Source organism: Engystomops pustulosus, chromosome 10 (assembly GCF_040894005.1).
Source record: "Engystomops pustulosus chromosome 10, aEngPut4.maternal, whole genome shotgun sequence".
Taxonomy (NCBI): domain Eukaryota; kingdom Metazoa; phylum Chordata; class Amphibia; order Anura; family Leptodactylidae; genus Engystomops; species Engystomops pustulosus.
The window spans coordinates 43,510,984-43,531,344 of NC_092420.1; the positions used below are offsets into that span (position 1 = coordinate 43,510,984).

The window sequence follows — 20,361 nt, forward strand, 5'->3', positions numbered from 1 at the left end:
TTTACAATTTCTTTTGCATTTGATACCTGCATAACCATTAACCCATTGGGTTCTCCCATTGTGAATTCTTTGTGCACACCTGGCCATTCTTTGGATACCTCACTGTTTAGACATCCTTCTTATTCTTTAATATTTGCACATATGTTTTTAGCCTCATCTCACTTGAAAAAGGAATCCTTTGAAAGTCTGAAACGCGTTGTGTTGTTGAGTAACCAATAAAAAGTTTCGTATGAAGACCAACTCCATTCATTACCAGTGTGAGCCGTATCAACAATCACTTCCCTACCTTTACAAATAGGTCAATTGGTCACAAAGTCCTCAAATAGTTGTTTGCTGGGTGCATCTTCAGACACTTACAATGCTTAACTAATTTATTAAAATCTCTTCACTGCTTTATGTTGTGGCTCATGATTTAACCTTGGATAATTTGGTAATATAAGGGCTTATTTTCTGCGACATGAGACACACTTTAGAAATACTTCCTTTTAGTAGGTCATTAGCCTATTGATGAGATTGTATTACCTTTTGAATGTATGGAGGAAAGAAGGAAAGAAAATCAACAATTTTGTTTGGGGGGGACATACACTGTACCATTAAAAATGACGCATTATCTTTATTATTTAGATCACTACGATTACAGTCATGGCCAAAAGTTTTGAGAATGACACAAGTTATGTTTTCACACAATCTTTTGCCCTCTGGTTTTTATGTGTGTTTGTAAGGTGTTTTTATCACATACAGAAATACAAGTGCAATCATATTATGAGCAACAAAAGCTTTTATTGACAGAATGAGTTAATGCAGCAAGTCAATATTTGCAGTGTTGACACCTCTTCTTCAGGACCTCTGCAATTCTCCCTGGCAGCTCTCAATCAATTCTGGACCAAATCCTGACTGATAGCAGTCCATTCTTGCACAATCAATGCTTGCATTTTATCACAATTTGTTGGTTTTTCTTTGTCCACCCATCACTTGATTGACCACACATTCTCAATGGGATTAAGATCTAGGGAGTTTCCAGGCCAGGGACCCAAAATCTCTATGTTTTGTTCCCTGAACCATTTAGTTATTACCTTTGCTTTATGGGAAGGTGGTCCATCATGCTGAAAAAGGCATTGTTGATCACCAAACTGCTCTAGGACGGCTGGGAGAAGTTGCTCTTTGAGGACATTCTGGTACTATTCTTTATTCATGGATGTGTTTTAAGGCAAGACTGTGAGGGAGCCGATTCCCTTGGCTGAGAAGCAACCCCACACATGAATGGTTGCAGGATGCTTTACAGTTGGCATGAGACAAGACTGGTGGTATCACTTACCTTGTCTTCTCCGAACAAGCTGTTTTCCAGATGTTCCAAACAAACGGAAAGGGGATTCATCAGAAAAAAATGACTTTACCCCAGTCCTCAGCAGTCCACTCCCTGTACCTTTTGCAGAATATCAGTCTGTCATTGATGTTTTTTCTGGAGAGAAGTGGCTTCTTTGCTGTCCTCCTTGACACCAGGCCTTTCTCCGCCTCACAGTGCGTGCAGATGCACTCACACCAGCCTTCTGCCATTCCTGAGCACGCTCTGCACTGCTGGTAGCCTGATCCTGAAGCTGAAAAACTTTTAAGAGACGGCCCTGGCGCTTGCTGGTACTTCTTGGGTGCCCTGCAGCCTTTTTTGGCAACAATGGAACCTCTCTCCTTGAATTCCTTGATGATGCAATAGATTGTTGACTGAGGTGCACTCTTTCTAGCTGCGATACTCTTCCCTGTTAGGCCAGTTTTGTGCAGTGCAATGATGACTGCACATGTTTCTTTAGAGATAACCATGGTTAACAGAAGAGAAACAATGATGCCAAGCACCAACCTCCTTTTAAAGTGTTCAGTGGTGTGATTCTTACTTAATCATGACAGATTGATCTCCAGCTCTGTTCTCATCAACACACACACCTGTGTTAATGGAGCAATCACTGAAACGATGTTAGTTGCTCCTTTTAAGGCAGGCCTGCAATGAAGTTGACATGTGTTTTGGGGAAAAAAGTTCATTTTCTAGGCAAATATTGATTTTGCAATTAATTGCTGTTAAGCTGATCACTCTTTATAACATTCTGGAGTTTATGCAAATTGCCATTATAAAACCTGATGCAGTAGACTTTGTAAAAATTAACATTTGTATCATTCTCAAAGCTTTTGGCCATGACTCTACTGTGGTAACTCGTTTATATAGTTTTTAAAATGTTACTGAAGAAAATCAGTAACATCTTTTCGGAGGGATAAATTTAATATATTTTGGTTGACAGAGCTGTTTTAGGGCTTACTTTTTACGTGTTGAGTTTTTATTTATATGTTACCTTTTTAGTGGTATTATTTTGGCATACATAACTTTTTTGATCACTGTGAAGGAAACCGTGACGTTCCAGACCCCTGAAGGGTACGCAAGGTTACTTAGTTATCCTTTTATAGACACTCCCAGAACACTCTGAGAGGCACAGGAAATGATTAAAAATTGTCCACACAACTTGGATATACACTGGATATAGCACAATATATCAAAGCCCCTCTCACTAGTCTCAGAGAGAAACTTATCAACACTGAGAAGCTGTTACCATTTCTCCTGTTATATAAGCCCAGTCCGTAATGAGATAATATAGGGTGAGGAACCAACCAAGTAGCGTGTATAAAAGTGAGACTTGGATGAGGGGATTCGTGAATCGAGATAAAAGAGCAACACAGATTAGATTTTATACTTAATTGCCTTAAGGGCACAATAGAAAAAACAATACATACAGTAGAGATATATACAGTTACACAGAGTACAAAATAAAAAGTAGCACTACATGTATCAGCAGTTCAGTAAGTTACCTTGTGTGTGGTGGGCCTAACCTGATAGTTCATACCTTAAGATCCCTCTCTGCTCTTGATGTTAAAATGGTTCCCAGACAAAAGATAATGCGGCCTTAGAGGTGCCTAATTATATCAGGTGCAGGCACAGAGGTGCAGGCCTACCCAACAGGAGGGGTCATGGGTCACTCCTACCTGGTATTACATCCAGAGAAATCCTAGCTTCTCAATGGGGAGTCATAGGGTCATGCTTCTGGTATCATTGCATCTGGGTGAATCCCTGGATTGCATTGATACCAAACCTGATCCATTTGCTATGGTCCTATAAATAGATATTGATATCTACGGATCCACGGGTTCTAGAGCCCCAGGAATTGAACCACTGTGATCTCCTGAAGAAAACCAATCAAAAAATACATTTGCCCTTGGACCATAACTCCATAACTGGCACTATTCAACCTATTGGTTTAATAGTTTTTACGGCTCTTTGTCTGTTTGAAAATTGGAGGGAAGATCAGCTCAAGTCATCAGAGACGATGGGCTACAGAAATCCTTTGAAGCTCGCACTTCTGCTATGTTAGGTAACACTAGCTAGCTCTTTTATGCTAATGAAGTGGAGGCTGGGGGGGGGGCAAGTGGGGAATTTGAGTAGTATAAGGTCTTCCTGCCCCAGGCCCTATTTATCACAATCACTTTTTGGAACAGGGCTTTTATGAAAAATGTACATTTTTGGCAAGTTTTTCGTATTTTGTTTTTACAGCGATCACTGAGTGAGTCCAATAATGTTATTGATTTATTGCATGGATTGTTACGGAAGTGGCAATCCCAAATATGTGGGGGGGGGGGGGTCATGATTTTGTGTTTTTTGTACTTTATTAAGTGTGTTTAGGGAATGTTGGTGTTTAGGGGACTTTCACTTTAATTTTTTTTAAACTTTTTTTTTTTTACTTTTACAGGTTGGCTTGAACAAGTGATTCTCTGATCGCTTGTTCAAGCTCTAATTCCTATAACACAGTGTAATACACATGTATTACATCCTCCCTGAGAGGATAACACAGACCTGAGGCACTGGCAGACCCTGGGGCTGCCAGCAGAGCGCAGACCCCCCCCCCCAGTAAGCTCCACAGGAACCAAATCACTTCTCTGATCGCAGCTGTTAGCGCTGGGTGTTGGCTGCATTATACAGCCGACACCAGCAGCTTCTGGCACCGGTTTTGTACTATGTTCCTGTTGCCCATGACATAGTACTATGTCCAATGTGCTAATGAGCTAAAAAATCTTTTTTGATTGTACCAACTGGGTACAATGAAACAAAGATTGAAACATTTAAAGGGATCTGAATACTTTCCATCCCCATTGTTAATGATTGAATTATTTTTATATCAAACTGTTTTTAGTAATGGCCTGCTCTCCTCCTCTCTGCTAAATTTTTCCTAAAGGGGGGGCTTGGCTGACCGATGGAGGAGTAAGACATGTCCCCGCTAGCCGCCCTGCTAAAACCATCATCCATTGACATCCCTAGTCATTCCCTCCTTGCATGGTTCACAGGAGGAAGGGCAGAAAAGTCCCTGCACCTGCTGAGCAGCCTTCTGATCCAAAACCGCTCTCGAGATGTTATCTTTTAAATACATTTCTTCAAGGGGAAAGAAACAATCCTCTGTTGAGCAAGAGATCTGAGTGAAATCTCCTTCAGGAGCTCCAAAGTTGTGGTGCTCCCTGACCTGGAAAGGAGAGCCCTCCAACTATGGAAGGCACTGAGACCATTGCTGGCAGAATTAAAAGCAAAGGATACCCCATATCGTAGGCAAATTGGCTGTCTTCATAGCCCTGGGTGACCTGCCAAAATTTTTGGGCATATTTGAACTTCCGCAAGTATCACTCTCAGAATGGCCAACTGTCAACTCAGCTCCTATGCCGCCTCCGATAGAGAGATGGATAATACCTTCCCGGAAAAGCCACAGCATGAACTTTACTTCCATCACCTGAACACCGGGCCTCCAGATGGACTTGCGGGTTCACCATAAGTACACAATATAGTTCTTGTTCTACTTGCTACTTGTAATGTTGTTCTCTATTTTCTAGCTAATTTCCAGCTCACTTATACCCAACATGACGTCCTGTAGTCGTGACCTCTTTTTACCTGTTTGAGTGAGGGAGACCCGGCCGTGAGACCCGCCCCACCAGTTTCTGCATTCTTCCACCTAGGGCTGTAATGCTAGTCACCGCGGAAGGCTTCTATAGCCTTCCTTTAGTTTGAGTTGGTTTCTTTGGTTCCTGTGTTGTATATGAACATGTTTTTTTGTGTTCCCTCCCCCTTTCTGCCTTTCCTCTCTCCCCCCCCCCCCCCCACATCCCTCTGGCCTACTGTGCTACGCAGATCGTCCACCAGATCTCACACCTTTCCCAAGCACACATGGCAGTCTTAACATTTTTTACTTACAACGCTAGAGGGCTTAACAATCCTGAAAACAGAAGCCAAATTCTTTTTATACTTCATAAGAAGAGAATTATAGTAGGTATGTTCCAAGAAATGCACTTCAAAGCGGACAAAGTCCCGCGGTACATTAGTAAATTTTTCCCAACTTGGATTCATTGCTCCCATCCCTCACAAAAGATACGTGGAGTCCCTATTGAGTTCCACAAGTCTTATCAACAAAAAATGTTGAAGTCAGATATTGATACTGATGGACAATTCTTATTTCTCGAAGTAGAATTCCTTAGTAATGTTCTCACCTTTGCTAGTGTTTACTTCCCAAACCAGGGGCTGGTCCACTTCACCCTCCAGGTGCTGAAATGGCTAATTGACTTCGCAGATGGGTAAGCAATAATAATGGGAGGGGACTTCAACATCCTATTTGAACCTCGATCAACTCTTCCACGATAGGTCCTCGGTATCCCACTCAGCAATCCGTAGGTTAAGACACACCATGTTGCAATTAAAGATAATCAATTTATGGAGGGTTCTTCACCCAGAGGTCAGGTAATACAGTCACCACTCATATGCCCATAACAGTTATGGCCGACTGGACTACCTTTTTGTCTCCCACTGCCTAGTAGATTGGGGCCCTAAGAGCTCCATCGCTTTGGTCTGATCACGCCTCGGTCTTTGGACGGCTAGGGAATGTAGGTAGGCGTTTGCAAGAATACTCATGCGACTTAATGACAACCTTTTGAATGCCGCCCTTTGTGTGTCGGCAGTCCAGGAGGCAATAGCTAAGTTCAGGACGGACTGATTGATTACCCCCTCTTTTGGGAGATGCTTAAGGGAACCATAAGGGGTACTTTTATGTCACACGGGGCCCGTAGTAAGAAAGAGAGAAAGAGAACTCTGCCAAATTGCTTGCTTTGTTCACAGAACTAGGTACTAAAGAATCCCTAAACATCTTTGGAGGGAAATTTCCGCCATTCATCATCAAATCCTCCAGATTTTAGACCAAAGGAGTCTCTGTTTTAGGGACAAATGAAAGAAAGACTACTATAAATATGGTGACAAATGTGGAAAACTTCTAGCCAGAGCTTTACACCCACAATCCTCTCAGTCCCCCGATCTTGTCCCTTTACTCTTCCCAGGGTGATACCATCAGTTCCCCTTTGGAGATCCTACAAGAGTTCAGGAGCTACTACGCGGCCCTTCTACAAACTAGACTCAACCCCTGATTATAACTCACTGGGTCTTTCTGAAAGCGCAATCTTCTCCTACTTAGACAAACACCCACCTAAGAAGATTCTTGATGGGTCAGCTTCCTCTCTCGAGCAGGAGACTCTGCAGGTGGCATCCTAAGGTTGGGAAAAGCTCGGTTCCCGATGGGTTCACAACTAAATTCTACAGTCTTTCGTGAGGTACTAGCCCCAATCTTAACAAATTTTTTTCAATTCTATCTCTTCCAGCTGCCCCTTCTCCCCTGCAACTCCGAGAGCCCATTCATCAGTAATCCCAATACCTGGGAAAGATCATAAACTCTGCAGTGATAACAGGCCCGTTTCGCTGATCGATATTGATGTTAAAGTGTTTGCCAAAATCATCGTGACTTGTCTCTCCCCTCTCATTCCTGCCCTTATCCATCCAGAGCAAGACAATTTTGTGCCAGGACGAGAGGCAAGACTCTCGCTCTATCTTCCTGGGTTAGGTACCCCACTTTGCCTCCTTGCAATAGACGCTGAAAAGGCCTTTGATAGGATCCATTGGGGGTTCCTGGTTGCTACGCTCATGGAGGTGGGCTTAGGGTGTTGGACTAGGGAAAGAATTATGGCACTATATAGGGGACCATCTGCCAGTGTGAGTGAACGGATCCTTGTACGCCTCATTTCCCATTTGCAATGGCATGCAACAAGGGTGCACTTTATCCCCTATTCTATAAATCCTGGTCATGGAGCCCTTGGCGTGTGCTCTGAGAGGAAACCCGGTGATTAGGGGTGTAGAGATTAGAGGTAGATCCCACAAATTGTCGCTTATTGCAGACGACCTGCTTATGTATGTATGTCCCTGATCCTGTGAATAGCTTTCCCAACATCCTGAAAGAATTTGAGGCATACAGCAGAGTCAGTAATTTCAAAGTGAATATACAAAAATCCAACATCTTCAAAAATTTCTGTCCCCAAGTTGCTGCTTTCATCTTTACGCTCCTCCCTCCCTTTTTCATTGGCCTTTTTAACCCCTTAACGCTCTGCGTCGTAGCTCTATGGCGCAGAGGTACAGGGAGTGTATGAAGAGGGCTCACGGGCTGAGTCCTCTTCATACCAAGGTGGGGGTTGTTGCATATTGTCGCCGGAGCCATTTTTATTTATTCCGATCGTCGCTCCCCCGAATGTAATCGGGGGGCGGCGATCAGTTGCCATGGTAGCCTCGGGTCTTCGTTTGACACGAGGCTACATGGCTTCTGCAGATTCAATGAGCCAGTGGCTCATTGTAATGAATGACCTGCAAAAATGCCATATATTGCAATACAGAAGTATTGCAGTATATGGTAGGAACGATCTGACCATCTAGGGTTGATGTACCCTAGAGGGTCTAAGAAATAGTGAAAAAAAAAAGTTTAAAAAATAAAATTTTTTTAATAAAATATTAAAAATTCAAATCACCCCCCTTTCCCTAGAACTCATGTAAAACATAATAAACAGTAAAAATCACCAACACAATAGGTATCGCCGCGTCCCAAAATGCCCGATCTATCAAAATATAAAAACTGTTACGGCCGGCGGTGACCTCTGAGACGGGAAATGGCGCCCAAATGTCCGAAATGTGACTTTTACACCTTTTTACATCACATAAAAAACTGAATAAAAAGTGATCAAAAAGTCGCACAGACCTCTAAATGGTAGCAATGAAAACGTTGACTCATTTCGCAAAAAAAAAAAAACACCTTCCCCAGCTCCATACCCCAAAGTATGAAAAAGTTATTAGCGTCAGAAGATGGCAAAAAATTTTTTTTTTTTTGCTTTTTGTACACATTCGTTTTAATTTTTGAAAATGTATTAAAACGCAATAAAACCTGTATAAATGTGGTATCACCGCAATCGTACCGAACCAAAGAATAAAGCTGAGGTAAAACTGTGTGTCCTTCCAATACAGGTTATCAGGTGCCAATGCCGAAGACCTCCTACTACCATATATAACAGCATGGGAAGAGGAATTAGGGGAGAAATTTTCCAGGGAATCATGGGAAAAATCCCTTGTTTTGACTAACATATTGTCAATATCTGGTAAAATTCAAGAAACTAGTTATAAGTTAGGACTCGGTACATCTTCACAGAATGTTCCCATCTTTGTCACCAGTGTGCTGGTGCTGTCACTCAGCACCGGGATCCATGCACCACGTCTGGTGGAACTGCAAAGTGATAGCCTCCATCAGGTCTGTTGTCTGGGACTTGTATAGAAACATATGCAGAGCCACTGGGGATCTCACACCTGCTTTTGCACTGCTTTCAAGAAGGGAATCCTAAAACACTTCTTGGTGGCCTTCAGGTTGGTGATTCCCAGACTATGGAAGTCAATGGTACCCCCACCCGATTGATGTGGGTTGAGGAAGTCAACAGCATCTGCCATATGGAACTCAGAGCACTAAGCGACAACCGGATGAAGGCTTATTACGGCACTTGATTTAAATGGACCCAGTGGAGGAATTCACAAACTGGCTCCCCAAAAATTCCTAAACCACTAATGCACTACCCTTATACTTTTGATCTAAATCTGTTTTTATAACGATTGCGCAGAGCCAGGGGTGCCAGCCCCTACTCCCCATTTCTCCCACCTTCTCCGCCTTCCCCACCTTCTCCAACCTGTCCACCCCTTTTTTTGATACTCCATGTTTGAGGTGCCAAGGACACCTGCAAAAGCGTTACATGCTATTCTACTCTACATTATGGGGCTGTGTCCTGAACTTTTTGACCGCTTTGTAGGTCACCTGGTACTTGTATTGTTATTATACTCTGTTATTTTGTTATCAATAAACCTCTAATGAACCATACAATTTTCCTAGAAATGTAGTAGGGGATTTATCATGGATTCCTGGCACACATGTGAATGGGTAGGGGACAGTGGCGGGCTGTGGAGCAGATGCATGCTATAGGGCGATTCTGCAGGCAGTACCTGCCATAAAACTGTGTATGGCCACATGATTTTACAGGATTTAATTTTTGATGGCATAGGGAAGGCCATTAAAATCTGTTCATTCAGTGTCCATCTCCAGAAATCCCCAGTAAGAGTACATGTGACGCACTCGTTGGCTGACTGTTGTTTATTTGAGGGATTTCCAATTCTAAGCAGTCACCATAAAGTCCTAGAAAACCCTTCCTAGTCAAATGAACTTTTTGTATTCACTGCTTGAAAATATGTCATCTTCAATTTGCATGTTTTGTCATGTTTCTTTCCTGGGTCTCTCAGAATTTCTGAGCCTTATCCAAACTTATGAACAAGAATCTAAGGCAATTGTATTTGTCAGGATGGGACCAAGCCTCAGTAATTGCATTGTATGCTTTATTTTAAGATAGTTGTGATAAAGAGCTTAAAAGTACTTCATATGCTAAACTATGAAACTTGGTATAAAAATTATGGTATGTACTTGAGTATTAGCTGAGTTAGGGTTAGCTGACACAAGCGCCAGCGACGTGCAAACAAAGACATCGGCAAGCAGCTGACATCGTAGCTTGTATGCCGGAAGTCTACAGGGACGCTAAGATGGGGCTGGAACACCGGAAGGGAGAGAAGAACCTAGGTGAGTACAGGGTTAATTATTTTAATAGGCTTGGCATACTCAGGGAAGGGGCTGGCTATATACTGGGGGACATGGGCTGCCTAGCTAAATACTAGAGGGCGTGGGCTGGCTGGCTGGCTAAGTACAGGCTGGAGGCTGTAACCAATGCATTTCCCACTCTAGACTTATACCCGGGTCAATAGGATTTCCCAGTTTTTTTGTGTTAAAATTAGGTACCTCAGTTTATACTAGGGTTGGCTAATACAGATTTGAAAACATGACAAAAACTTTGGAGAACTGATATTTTAGAAGTATGTTAATAAGGTATTGGATATATCAATATATGTAGTAGTGATAAAGTGATAAAGTGCATATGCACAAAGGACCCTTTAGTTTGTGAAATATAAGTATTTTGTAATTAATGTTTTGAAGTTTAACCAGACCACTGTCATGATTGTTTCTAACATAACGCATAGGCAAGGTGGTTGTACTGAATAGCACCCTCTCCTTGTTAGGAGCTGTTAGGGGGATTGATCACCTCTCTAGGAGGTCTCTAAATACTGGAGAACCAGTAGCCACTGCCTGGTATGGCAAGAGTTCAACATATCAAATGTTATTGGCCAATGACATGTCTTCTGATGTTGTAAAGCAAGCTGGAAGCTGATTAAAGAGTGCTACCACCTGACCACGGAAGTATATAAATCCTTGGTGGGCAGGAGCACATGGTCAGTCTGCAGGGTCTTGGAGTCTTGTCAGTCCTGCAGAGCTGCCATCTAGACCCACTACCAGGAAGCAGAGGTGTCTCAGGCTGCTGCCTAGCACCTTAGGGCAAGTCAGGAGACTTAAACTCCAGAGCAGAGGTCCACCATCCGGACTCAGCTCCATCTCTACAAGCCAAGCCTGAAGCTACCACCAGGCTGTAAACAACCTTCCCGCGGACCAGCTATCTCCCACCAGCTCCCCAGCTTGCCGAATCTGCTGCTACGGTTTGCCCAATGCCTTCTCTTTAAGCTGAATAAAGAACTGTAAGTTGAATTGCACTACATGCCTCCGTCTAATCCCTGAAAAAGGCTCCTTACCATCTTGGGCTCCCCACCATCTTGGGCTCCCCATCCATCACCCAGGGAATCATCCTACATTCACCTCAGGGGTTGCCCCAGGGAGAAACCATGGCATCAGCCTCTCCCTACATATTTCTTGTACACACCACCTGCTGGAGACCTTCCAAGCTGTAGGCCTGTCCTCTGGTCCCAATACCAAGCACCGTGACCACAGCATGCCCAAGGCCGCACTAGCCAGGCACTCCGGTATTCTGGGCCCTGGCTGCCTCCAGGCCACAATAAAAGGCTAGGCCCCAGTGGGTCATGTTGCCGATTCTCTTAAAATGATAAAAAGATGATACTGAATCATATATTTGGTCTATTTTCATAATCATAGCTATTTAAAGGAAGTATTTTGGAAAATATGAAGAGCAATGAATGAGTCAGTGTTTACTTTAATGATAAATAAGGGGTAGGGGGAAATAGACAGCCGCCAGGCCCTTTGTTTTTCAAATATTTTCTTTCAAGACCTCATAGAAGTTTACATATATTAAAATATCAGATAATTCTAAGCTGTGTTAAGGCATCAATACAGGAAATAATAGTATAATATATCTATGGGAGGTGGAGGCTTGGGTGGCTGGTTAAAGGTGAACAGCAGGGTCACATCTGCCATGAGGCGAGGTGAAAATCTCGCCTCAGGTGGCAGAATGCGGATCCCTGTAAAGGGTGCCGAAATTCGCCGCTCTAAAGTGGGCGATTTGGGCGCCCGTTAACGCCCGAATCGCCCACCAGCTAAATGAATTGCGCCTGTCTCTTTAAGACACAGGCGTGATTTATATGCGGAGAGACGCAGCGCCTATCCGGCTGTGTAGCTCCGTTCTAAGCAGTGACACAGGCGTCATGACTTTACGCCGCCTGTGTCACTGTGCGGAGCTGAGGCTCACAGAAGAGCCGCGTGCCGAGGGAGCAGCTGTCTGCAGGTGAGTATGATTTTTATTATTTTTCATGTAATTTCGTTGATTCTATGTGGCTAATAAGGGGGAGTGGGGAGGTGTTGTGTTATCGTGGGAGGGGGGGGAGTACTGTATATATTATATGGGGCCATAATTGTTCTATATTGGGGGGTTATGTATACATTATATGTGGCCATAATAGTTTTATACTGTGGGGGGGTATATATTATATGGGGCCATTATTGTTTTATACTGTGTGGGGGGGTGTATATATTATATGGGGCCATAATTGTTTTATACTGTGGGGGAGGGGGGGTATATATTCAATGAAGCCATAATTGTTTTATACTGTGTGTGTGTGTGTGTGTGGGGGGGTATATATTATATGGGGCCATAATTGCTTTATACTGTGTGTGGGGGTGCTCTGTATATATTATATGGGTCAAGAATTGTTTTATACTGGGGGGGGTGCTGTATATATTATATGGGGCAAGAATTGCTTTATACTGGGGGTACTGTATATATTATATGGGGACAGAATAATTTTATACTGGGGGGCTGTATATATTATATGAGGCCAGATTCTTCTTTTCCTGGGGGGTTATATATTCAGCTGGGGGGAATACAGTATATTACTAAGCTGGGGCTGTATATGGGATACAGTATATTACTAAGCTGGGGGGCTGTATATGGGGTACAGTATATTACTAAGCTGGGGGGCTGTATATGGGGTACAGTATATTACTAAGCTGGGAGGGGGCTGTATATGGGATACAGTATATTACTAAGCTGGGGGGCTGTATATGGGATACAGTATATTACTAAGCTGAGGGGCTGTATATAGGATATAGTATATTACTAAGCTGGGGGGGCTGTATATTAGGGGGTGCTATATATTCACATTGGTCAGGGGAGCACTGTATGTAAAATCATGTAACATAATAACAAGGTGGGATATATTAGTTATAGGATCCCATAGATTACTTTGCATCATTTAAACCAAATGTTAGGGGTCTGTATTAATAAATTGGGGGTGTTGTATATTGATTGGTGGCTGTGCGTGCTATAATTCCAGTATATATATATATATATATATATATATATATATATATATATATATATATATATATATATTTATTGTGAGAAAATAAGAGGTGTTGTGTGGGTAAACCACTATCTGTCATACAGGCAGATGAAGGGTGTGTGGTAAAAGCCCTGGAATTGTCTGCAGTAACCCAAGGGTTAAGGCAGACATATAGTAAGCAGGAATAGTCTGTTTGGTCCATGTTGGCCTAGCTAACATGGACACATTGGTAATGTCCGTACTGGGCCTGCTTATTATGGAGTAGGGGTAGGCTGGTAGTGGGACTCCTACTCCATCCGGGCTTCGGTCCTGGGCTTTTGTATAGCCCACAGGTGTGTTTCCCAGGCCTCTTTAGAGCCTGATGTAATCTGCAAGCCAGAAGCAGTAGGGGAGGCACTACCTGGAGAGCTGAAGGCTAAGGCTGGTGCCACACGCACCACTTTGTCAGCGTTTGAAAACGCAAATGCAGACAAAGCAGTGCTTACCGGGGTGGGCCGCGGCCTGATCGCATTGGCGTTTCTATGGAAACGCCTGCGATTGGGAATGAGCCGTCTGTGTTTTGCATTAATTTAATGCAAAACACCGGCGGCTTGTTCCCAATCGCAGGCGTTTCCATAGAAACGCGGATGCGATCGGGCCACGGCCCGCCCGGTAGGCGCAGCTTTTTCTGTGGTTTGCTTTTCAAATGCAGACAAAGCGGTGCGTGTGGCACCAGCCTCAGACTGAGTTCACACAGAAAAAGTAACTGAGTGCCTCCTGTACTACTGCTGGCCAAGAGCGTGTGCCAGGCAGCCTGGTAGCTAGGATCTGATATTGTATTAGGCAGTGCCTAGCCGGGCAGGGTTTATTTTGTTGCTTTATATGTGCCAAAACCAAGGCTGAATTTGTGTTGTTTTCTGAAGTGTGAATAAAACACTTTATTTGGACTTTAACCCTGCATGTGTCCCTGCTTCCTGCACTACTACTAAGAGGCATCTACCTGAGCAATTCCATATATATATATATATATATATATATATATATATATATATATATATATATATATTTATATGTGGGGAGAGTGCGGTCAGTATTATTGTGAGGGGTATATATCATTTAGGAGCACAGTGTTGTTATCTAGGAGACTTTATACCGTAAGTGACCGTGGTATTTTTAGGGACGCCGCGTGGAGATGCTGCACGGAGCTGAAGCTAACTGGCCGTGAATTCACCATTGATACTTCCTGGATTGGAGTACCTGGAATAAAGTCCTACTGATGGAAGAGATTGTCATCTATAAGGTAGTAGATGCCACTAATGACTCCCAGAACCTGTAGTCAGTCACACAGTGTCAGAGAGCTGCCTGTGGGGATGTTAATTGTTAGTAAAGTTTTCAGCATTTACTTAACGGGGGCGGGGGGCAGCATTTTAATATTTGCCTCAGGCAGCAAATATGCTAGAATCGGCCCTGGTGAACAGAAAAATGTTGAATGAAGTAGATAAAATTAAGCAAAAACAAACATTCACAATTATGTATTAAATTGATTGCAAATCAATCGATAAAACAGCAGAAAAAAAGATTTTAGAATACTGGTAGACAAGTAATTTAGATTTCAGGACCAAACCCAGGCAGCTGCTGCCACAAGTATAACAATGGGATTGTGAGGTATTGCTTGTGCTTTTATTTTCATATGCTGTGGATAAAGATTGATAACACTCTGCTGTGCAGTGAAAGAATGTGAAAGAAGAATGTGAGCTTTGGCTGATATACAATAATGCCCACTACAAGGAGAACATCTTTTGTTTCTGCAATGCCTATGATTTATTAACCAATGAACTATGGACATTACTTCTTATCTTTAACTAGCCAAGCCCAAGTCCAGCCCACTGAAGGTTTCTGTAAAATCCTTTGTTCTCCTCATCTGCCCAGCTTTTCATGCCATCAGTTCACAGAGATTGAGATATTATACCATACATTGTCTTGGTCTGATTTCTTCTGAGCTCACTCTGTGACTTTTATCAGTAATTAGAGAACCTGAGGTTGCGTGAACAAACTTGACATGATGTTTCCAGAGAGATATAGATACTTGGGATGAGGATATGGGGCAGGTTAAAACTCTGCTTATGAGAGAATTCTGTCTTCATTTGCACCAAAAAACTTTCTGAAAATGCCTTTCGCCACATTGATAATGGGTGTTAGATAATTGGTTTGTCTTTTTTTTTCTCCATTTGTATAAAAGGTTTCCAAAAAGGGGAAAATATGGGACCACCAGAAGTCCCTTGCTGAAGTAAATTATACTGCGGCCTGTGGGACTCATTGTTGCTAATTCATGACACATGATACATAAGGCAAGTGTTTGTATTGAAACCAGCATTAAAAGACAGTTTCTGATTGTAATGTTGTGGTAGGAACCCGTATGACGTAGAAGGAACCGACACCGGATCACTGGACTGCAGGCTCAAAGACAACTTTATTCCATGCTTCTCCTTGCTCTGTATGTAACAACTGCCCTAAACCAGACTGCTCCTCCTCCTCAGTACATCACTGTTGCTGGGCAGAACATGCAAAACACATTGGCAGTAAACCTGATGACCATGGTGTTGGTGTTGCGCAGTGATCATGGTACCTTTGACTTGAGTCACTTGAAAGGGTTCAGATAATATGGGGAAAACAGTTTGTCACTAGGTCTCAACCTCTTAACTAGGACCCAATCTCCTACATTTATTACCTTTTTGTAGCGATCCTTGCCTCTATCAGCATATCTCTTCATCCTTTCTTTTTGATAAGGAATCCTTGAGAGCCATTGGGGACTCAATGGGAGTTGAAGGGCTATTTGGGAGTTTGATGCGCAAAGTCCTGTTAAAAAGTGCAGTTGCTGGCGGTGTGGCTCTGTACTCTCTAAGCAATTTGTACAATTCTTGTTGCAGATCCCTGTGTTACATGGTGGCAATCCTGAGAGTTTTGTTGATAGATTGAATGAAACGTTCCATTTCGCCATTGGCCTGAGGCCAGTATGGAGTTGTTTTCCTGTGTGTGCACCTAAGATAAGTGGCAAAAGATATGAAGTCTGCACTATTGAAGGGTGGCCCCTTATCAATTTTTACTGTTTCTGGTATGCCATATGCAGAAAAGATCGTGTCCAATGTAGGTATAACTGCCCTTGCAGAGGCTGTGGACACAGGCTCAACAACTGGAAATCTTGAAAAATCATCCATGACCACTAGAAGGCAAGAATGATTTGGCAATGAAAAGAAATCAATGCTAACTGTGGTCCATGGACTTTCAGGCAGAGGTGTCATTTGTTGTGGAGCTTGTGTACGGACCCCTGTCACTGCTTGACAAGGAATGCATGCTTTGATGAGGGACTCCACCTTATTGTCAATTCCTGGAAACCATACTTTTTCTCTAAGTAGTTGCTTAGTTGTGAAACATCTGAATTGTTGACATTGTTGAGCAGCTTTACTAAACCTAGAGCTACTGCACTACTGCAGCTGAGAAGCGTGTCTGCAGTGCAGTTCACTACATAGATCGTGTCTCTTATGGACTTCCCATCAATTGCCACACAGGGGTAAGGCCGTAGCTGAACCATAAGGAAATATTTTCAGGTTGGCATTTTGCACAGCAGGTTTGTTCTTAAGACAATCATAGGCAGCTTGACCAATGACATTAACAGATGCCCCTGTATCCACAAGCATTTCCACAGGACTGCCATTTATGAAGATGACTTGTTTGCGATTAGTAACTGCATGCACACTGTGAGAGCCCTCTTCTGTGACTGAGAATAGGTAAGTACTGCTGGATTCCTCAGCAGGTAGCACTGGCTGCACTGCATGGACTCTCTGTGACACAGGCTGTTGATAAGGACCTTGAAGTTTAGATGAGGACTTTTTTTTTTTTTTTTATAAACCATTTTTATTATCAGACGAAGTCAGGGGTTAACAAAGTATATAGGCACAACCAACAAATTACATGATCTTACTTCAAATGTTCACTTTACATGTAAAATACCATCCATTAAACATTCTACAATTGCCATATCTACAAAGAGCCTTATTAATACTCCATAGATTTCTGATACTTTCCTCTAGTACAGGTACTCTCTTGTCTACTGGCCCTCACAGCGAACAACACCTAAAAGGAAAGAAGGAGCGACTCAATGGGCCTTCCTTACTCAATTAGGCTCTTATAGATGTTCATGATAGGTTGTCCCGCATGAGTACTCCGTACAAATGACCATGTTATAACTCTCCTGACTTCATACCACAAACAATATTAGTAACAATGGTAACCCCCCCCTCCACCCCCCCACCCACTGGTCCCCCCGCAGAAGAGAAAAAGAAAAAACCGAAAAAAAATAAGTAAATTAGAAAGAGAGAGAAAGGGAGAAGGTGGGTGCTACTCATTTCCCTTCCATTCTTCCCAGATCTTAATTTTTCTATCCCCCTTATTCCCTTTTCTGAGCCATAGTACTTCGTAGGTTTTTACTTGCAGAGATAGCTTGAACCAGGCGTCCACCACGGGGTACTCGCTAGCTCCCCATTTCCGAGCTATACATACAAGTGCAACATTGAGCAGTTTAATGATAAGATTTTTGTGTCTGTTAACCCCCACCCCATCTTTTACCAGCCCCAACACTGCAGTCTGGATAGATGGAGTCAAGTCGATTTGCAGTACATCCGAAATTCGTTGAAAGACCTCTCTCCAGAATTTGAGAATACCTGGACATTGCCAGGCGAGATGGAGGAAGTCTGCGCCCATTGAGGCGCATTTCCAGCATCTGGAGTCGCTTCTTATATTCATTTTATTTAACACCAGTGGGGTGTAATATGTTTGGTAAAAAAAAAAAGTGTATTAATCTATGATTCCAATTAATGGATCCAATCTTAGTGTTTCTATGTATAGTGTCCCATTCTGATTCACTCATCTCACCTACCGCTATCTCCCATTTCTTCCTATACCAGTGAATCCTTGTCTTTGTGAAACTATTTCGTATAAACTTGTATATCTTTGACATCATTTTACTGTGATTCGTTGCTTCCCTTATCAAGCTTAAACATTCGTGTGTTTCCCCATGAGTGTGAGGGGAGTCTTAATAGCGTGTGATAATTGGTAATATCAGATCCAGTCACCCTCCTTCAACCCGTAAATTCTCTTAAGCTCCAAGAAGGACAGCATCTGACCTTCCTTCATTAATTGTGACACATATCTTAACCCTACCCTCCACCAAAACTTCCAATCCGGGATCCTCCCAAGTTCCGTGAAATGTGGATTACACCATAGTGGAGTTTCTTGCAAAAAGCCCTCAAAAAGCCTGCAGTATCTTTTTAAAGCACTTCCATGACTTGACCAAAGTTCTCACTGATATCCACCCTTTATAGGGTGATTTTCTCAAGAGAGAACTCTCCAACAGCTCAATAATAGACTCCGTTTGTCCATTTGATATATGGACCAGTTTAACAGATAGTCATTCTTCCATTTCACCAGTCTGTCCATTTGGGCAGCTAAGAAGTACCCTTGGAAGAAGGGGAGACCAAGCCCCTCTTCCCCCACTGGTCCATACAAATGTTCCATTTTTATCCGGACCCTTTTTCTTCCCCAGATAAGTTTGTTTAGTATTGTATATTGTTTAGAATTCTATTGTTTAGAATTGTATATAGTATTCAATTAGACAGAAAAAAGAATCCTCCAGCCCAATCGGCGATGCAGCTAGTACATACAATATCTGGGGGAGGAGAATCATCTTAATTAGTCCTATTTTTTCTGCTCTGGAAAGGGTAGCCCGTTCCAGCTTCCTGTTCTCCTTTTTAGGGATTCTATTAATGGGTCTAAGTTTTGTCTGTAGAACTCCTTCAAGTTATTTGAGATTTTTATACCCAAGTAGCAGAAATTGTCCGTACAGGCCAATCCACTTTCCTCACTACCCCATATCCTAGCTTCCTCGTCCAAAGGCATCAGACTGGATTTGTTCCAATTGATCTTTAAGCCTGCCCACTTACCAAATCCTTCTACTATCTGAATAGCCCTGGGAATTGACCTGGGGGAATTACGTACGTACATAATTATATCATCTGCATATAAGCAGACCTTGTCCCTGAGCCCGCCGCAGCTTCCCCCCTCGATGCCCTTATTATTTCTAATTTTAAGTGCAAGCGGTTCGATGTATAGGGCAAATAACAAGGGAGACAGCTGGCATCCTTGTCTGGTACCTCTGGATAGTGAAAACGTATCCGATTCTCTATCTCCCACCCGTATCCTCGCCCTCGGGGCTGCATACATGCATTTTACCAGGTTGATAAACCTATCCCCAAGGTTAAACATCTCCATTACAGACCAAAGAAAGTTCCACTCCACCCTGTCAAACGCTTTTACAGCGTCTAATGACAGGGTGGAGCAGAAGTCCCCCTCTCCCATTTTGATGGCCGCATGTAGCCTCCGGACGCAGTCTACTGTCCTCCTCCCTGGAATGAAACCTTTTTGATCAGTGTGAACTATATCAGGGATCGCTCTCTGCAACCTCAAAGCCAAAATTTTGGAAAGAATTTTTAGGTCAGTATTGAGGAGGGAGATGGGACGATACGAGGACATCTCCAATGGGTCCTTGTCTTTCTTGTGAATCAGTACGATACCCGCTTCTGCCATAGATCTCGAAACCACTCCCCCTCTACCAATTGCCTCAAACACCTCCAAAAGCTTGGGTAAGAGCGAGTCTGCGTATCTTTTATACAGACTAAATGGGATCCCATCCGGGCCGGGGGATGAGTCTCTACTACAAGCTTCCAGGGCCAGCTTGAGTTCTTTCAGGGAGATAGGCGTGTTCAAGACACTCGCCTCTTCCTGGGAGACCTGAGGAATTGTAATGCCCTCTAAATAGTTCCTGATCTCTACAGTACAATTCACCTGTTCAGATGAGTATAGCTCCTCATAAAAATTCTTCAGGGAAGAAAGAATCTTGTCTGGGTCTTTGGTTATTTTACCATCCGCACCCCTAATGGCTTTGATGAAGGGCCTGTTCCCTGGGTTTTGAATCATGCTTGCTAAGTGTTTCCCGGGCTTCCCCCCTTCCACAAAATGTTTCTGGGCGCAAAAGAAGGCTTTATGCTGAGCCTTCTTTTGCAAAAAATCTTGCAACTTTCCTTTAGCTTCCGATACTCTACTCCTAGCACCCTCGGTACTACTTTCGAACAGGGCCTGTTCTGCCTCCCCTAATTCATTCCTCAGGCTTTGTTCCTGTTGACCAAACCGGATTTTTGCTTGTATGATATTTTTAGTATATAAGCCCTTCAAAAATA

The 20,361-nt window shown here is 42.9% G+C and overlaps 1 protein-coding gene across 6 annotated transcripts in view; it reads right to left on the reverse strand.

The window, feature by feature from the left end:
- Positions 1-20,361, reverse strand: part of DDR2 (discoidin domain receptor tyrosine kinase 2) — a 440,458-nt gene that overhangs the window by 301,101 nt on the left and 118,996 nt on the right. The window lies entirely within an intron of this gene.